The sequence below is a fragment of the Triticum dicoccoides genome, chromosome 7A (genome assembly GCF_002162155.2).
Source record: "Triticum dicoccoides isolate Atlit2015 ecotype Zavitan chromosome 7A, WEW_v2.0, whole genome shotgun sequence".
NCBI lineage: Eukaryota > Viridiplantae > Streptophyta > Magnoliopsida > Poales > Poaceae > Triticum > Triticum dicoccoides.
Window position 1 is genome coordinate 717,804,042 of NC_041392.1, and position 4,748 is coordinate 717,808,789.

At 50.1% G+C, this 4,748-nt stretch overlaps 1 pseudogene; it reads left to right on the plus strand.

Moving 5' to 3' along the window:
• The first annotated feature begins 1,150 nt into the window (after positions 1-1,150).
• Positions 1,151-3,794, plus strand: LOC119330963 (annotated as a pseudogene).
• The last annotated feature ends 954 nt before the right edge of the window (positions 3,795-4,748 follow it).

Here is a 4,748-nt window from a genome sequence, read left to right on the forward strand (position 1 = left end):
GATGGAGTGGTTCAAATCTAGAGGTTTGGAGATTTGACATTATTTTTTTGTATTCATGAACATTTTTTGAATTTGAAACTAATTTTCAAATTCATGATTTTTTTTGATATCCTGAACATTCCAATTCATGAACATTTTTTGAAATTAGAAACATTTTTTAAATTCATAAAATGTTTTTTAAATCCCAAACATTTTTTTTTTGAATTTGAGATTCGTGAACATTTACTGAAGTAAAAAAGTAAACAAAATAAGAAAGAAAGAAAAAAGAGGAAAGAAGAACAACTAAAAATAGGGGCGCTCAGCCCGCACATGGGTCAGCCCAAAACGCACGTGGGGACGTAGGGCGCTGCGTGCTTGGTGTCTATTTGCCAAGAATAATGCTAGACGCACGGACAAGTAGTTACGGATCAATATAATGAATTAGATGGTATTTTTTGATTGGAGATTTTGTGGTAGGCGGGCCCATCCCATAAAATTCAGGGAGGAGACTAATTAGCCTTGAGGATCAGCGCGATGCTTGCAATCATATGTGCGTTAAAACTATTGATTTGCCGACGTCCACTATTTTTATGGCCCTAAGGCTGATTGTAATGGGAATTATCATATACTAGTATTATGCATATAATACTAGTGTGTGATACTACCTTTCTAATGCATACTATCATATATTAGTATCATGTAGTGCTTTATTTATTGCTATGCATGACACAAAGTAGCATAGCATTTATTATGATACGGTATCATGATATGATAGTACATCCTCTCTTTTTCCATTTAATACTATGCCACCTTATCAAAATTGCCTAGTTGGCATGCATGATACTAGCTATGATACTACCATTACGACCAGCCTACGAACCCTGATGAGCTGGTTACACCACAAAGAATCTAACCATCTAAATAGGCTCAGTTCGCACCGACGCATGCAGCTGCTAGGTGATGGTTCGCCGTGTCCTTTTGACCGCACTACGTGGTACACTATACTAGATTTGAATGGCAGAAAATTGGATTCTCCACAGTTGAAGCATGCGGAAACCACGTCCCAAACCAAGCAACAAAAACCGCGGGCGGCAGCGCAACTTGGCTGACGCCGTCCACTTGTCCGTACCTTTTGCTCCGCAGGGATCACACTGGAAGCAACCGTCCGGCCGGGTGGACTGTGGACGGCGATGTACCTTGTCCGGTATAAGTAGGAGCTTCCATTGCAATGCTTCTCCACATGCACCACACCAGCTAGCTTAGCGCTTCGATCTAGTAGTAGAGCGAGTGATCAGTAGGTAGGAGATGGACATGGAGATCCCGGTGATCGACCTCCAGGGGCTCAACGGCGACGCCTCCCAGCGGTGGCAAACCATGGCGCGGCTCCACGAAGCCTGCAAGGACTGGGGCTTCTTCTGGGTACGTAAAGCGGCCACACGTAAGTCCGTACGTGTTCGTTGCGGCCACAAGTTAACTACTTCCTCCGTTTCGAATTACTTGTTTTAGATTTGTCTAGATACAGAAGTATGTAGCACTAAAATGAATATAGATACATTCTTATCTAGACAAATTCAAGACAAATAATTCGGAACGAAGGAAGTACTAATTGACAGTCGCGTGATACGGCGCAGGTGGACAGCCATGGCGTCGACGCCGCACTCATGGAGGAGGTGAAGCGCTTCGTGTACGCCCACTACGACGAGCATCTCAAGGATAGGTTCTACGCCACCGACCTCGCCAAGGACCTGCTTCTGGAATTTTGTCTATTTTGGGCCTAGTCCAATAGCAGTTTCAGAAATTTCTAATAAATCCTAGAGGCCCACGCAGCCCATTTGTGCAAGGCAAGAGGTGGAACAAAAGTTTAGTCCCACATTGCTAGTTTAGAGGGAGTTGGACCTTTTTATAAGGGAGGTTCTTTCCCCACATGTATGAGCATGAGAACAAGAGGGACATCCACGTGCGCTCCTCCTCCGCCGCCCGCCACGCCACGCCTTGTCATGATGCGCCGCGGGTTGCAGGAATGAGCCGAGCCGATGTCTAAATTTTTGCCATGTTCGCTTCGTCTCCCTTCGTTGCTTCACCTCCGGTCGCAGCCTCTTCGCGTCATTCTCCTGTGCCTATATAAGAGAGGTCGCTCCTCTCCTGAGAGGCACACCAGAAGATCCCCTTCCACTCGTCACAAAGTTCCTGAGCACTGCGTTGCTGCTACGATCTTCCCCATCCCGGCTTGCGGCGTGCACCGCAGGTCGAGACAGTAGGCCTCCGAAACCGCATCTTTTGAGTCCTGTACGGGAGAAGGGTGATAAGGTTTTTGGGGAGCGCTCAGCGTGACTACTGGCTGCTTCATCATGGATGATCCGGTCCCCGACGACGACTTCTTCTACGACCTCCTCGACGACATGGCAGGCGAGGACACCGACCCCAAGTCCAGCGCTTCTGCTGCTGCTGTCCCGTACGTGTTCTTGTCTTTCCTGTTAAAGGTTCTGCCACAGTTCCTTGTTCTAGTCCTTGTCCTACACATGTTAGGTTCTACTTCATATATGCTACTTGCTATTCTGTCTACTGTAGATATGATAGGCTACGGTTCATATATGCAGAAGCTATTTTCCTTCTCTCTGTCAGAACGCATGACTTGTTTTATCTCTACTATATTAATCATGCTTTATCTACTATTTCTATTAGTAAAATCATTCGGTAAATTATTCATATTTTCAACAATGCTCATATTTCCAACACCTGCAGCTGCCGGCGGAGGAATCCAAAGCGGTCTCTGGTCAGGTAGACTGGGAGACCGCCTACTTCATCCGGCACCATCCTTCCAACAACGTCGCCGACTTCCCGGAGATCCCGCCGGCCACACGGTCAGTGTTCTCTTCTTCCCACCCCATGCTCATTACTCACAGTTGCTTTCTTGCTCACGTTCCTGTCATGGTGCTCAGGGAGATGCTCGACGCGTACATCGGCTAGATGGTGTCGCTGGCGGAGCGGCTGGCCGAGTGCATGAGCCTGAACCTGGGCCTGGACGGCGGCCTCGTCAGGGACACCTTCGCGCCGCCGTTCGTCGGGACCAAGGTCGCCATGTACCCGGCCTGCCCGCGGCCGGACCTCGTGTGGGGCCTCCGCGCCCACACCGACGCCGGCGGCATCATCCTGCTCCTGCAGGACGGAGTTCTTCCGGGGCGACCGAGAGTGGGTTCCCGTCGGCCCCACCAAGGGCAGCAGGATCTTCGTCAACCTCGGGGACCAGCTGGAGGTGATGAGCGGCGGCGCCTACAGGAGCGTGCTGCACCGCGTGGCCGCCGTCGCCGAGGGACGGCGGCTGTCGGTGGCGACCTTCTACAACCCCGTGGCCGACGCGGTTGTGGCGCCGGCGACCGCGGCGAGGCAGCCGGCGGCGCAGCTGTACCCCGGGCCGTACAGGTTCGGCGACTACCTGGACTACTACCAGGGCACCAAGTTTGCTGACAAGGCGGCGAGGTTTCAGGCCGTCAAGGAGCTGTTCGGTTCACGGATTCTGCACGATTGACTAGCTGTGCTCGCTGGGGTTTCATTGGAGTAGTATTATCTAGACTATTACTTAGTTGGATGTTAGATTCAGTCGACTAAGACTTAATCAAATCTCAATCTTAGGGCTACTCTAATCGGTCCTTTATAAGCTAAGCTAATTGTAATAGAGAGTGTCATATATTAGTATCTTGCATATGATAATAGTGTATGATATTACATTCGTAATACATGGTATCATATATGACTACATTTATTGTCATGTATGACACAAAGTAGTACATCATTTAATATGATACGATATCATGATATGATACTCAAGCTTCTTTTTCCTCATTTAATTCTATGTCACATCATTAAAATTACTTAATTGGCATGCATGATACTGCCTATAATACTCTCATTATGCCCAGCCTTAGTGCAGTATATATATTTCACTAAAATTTGGCCGCACCTAGCTGATCCCCTAAAGTTAGCGGAGTATAACTAAATTTGCACAAATTTAATTAAATTTGAACCAAAAGCTGATGCATTTAAACGTAAGTTCAATACATAAAGTTATCGCAACCGAACATTAAACATAGATTTGAACTAAAACTAAACTAAACTACTTGCGGCCGAAGTGGAGGTTGAGCCAATCCTTCCGGATGAGGCCGCCGTTGATGAGAGCTGGGTCTGGGTCGGTGTCGTCGTCGTCGTCGAGGAAGATGCTCCGCCACTCCCCGACGTGGATCTCGTCGTCGCCGCCCACCTCGCTGCTCGCGTTGCCGCCCACCTTGCCGCCTGTGTTGCCTCCGTCGTTGCCGCCCTCGTCGTCGGAGATGACGATAACTTCGCTCTCATTAACGGCGAAGATCGTCCGCTCCGCCTCCACTAGCTACGGGTACTGCTGGCGGAGGTCATCCATGTAGGCCTTGTCGGCGGCCTCGGCCTCGAGGCGCTCCCACGCCTCCCGGTCCTCCCGCGCCATCCGAGCGGACGCCACCCGTGGCTCCGGCGAGGCGAGGTGGAACGGATGCTCGCCGATGGGAAAGTTCAGCCTCGCAACGCTGCCGTGGAACCGGACCTGCCACCGGTCCTATTCCATGGTCGTGAGCTCACTGGTGTGGAAGGAGCCGATCCACTTCTGCTTGTGGGTCTCACAGTCGATGATTTGGGCCGCCCACGTCCCCTACGACCGCTGCCAGATGACCAAGGAGGTCGGGGAAGTCCGCAAAACACATGGGGACGCAGCAGCGGGCGGATCGGCCGAGTAGCGGCGTCTC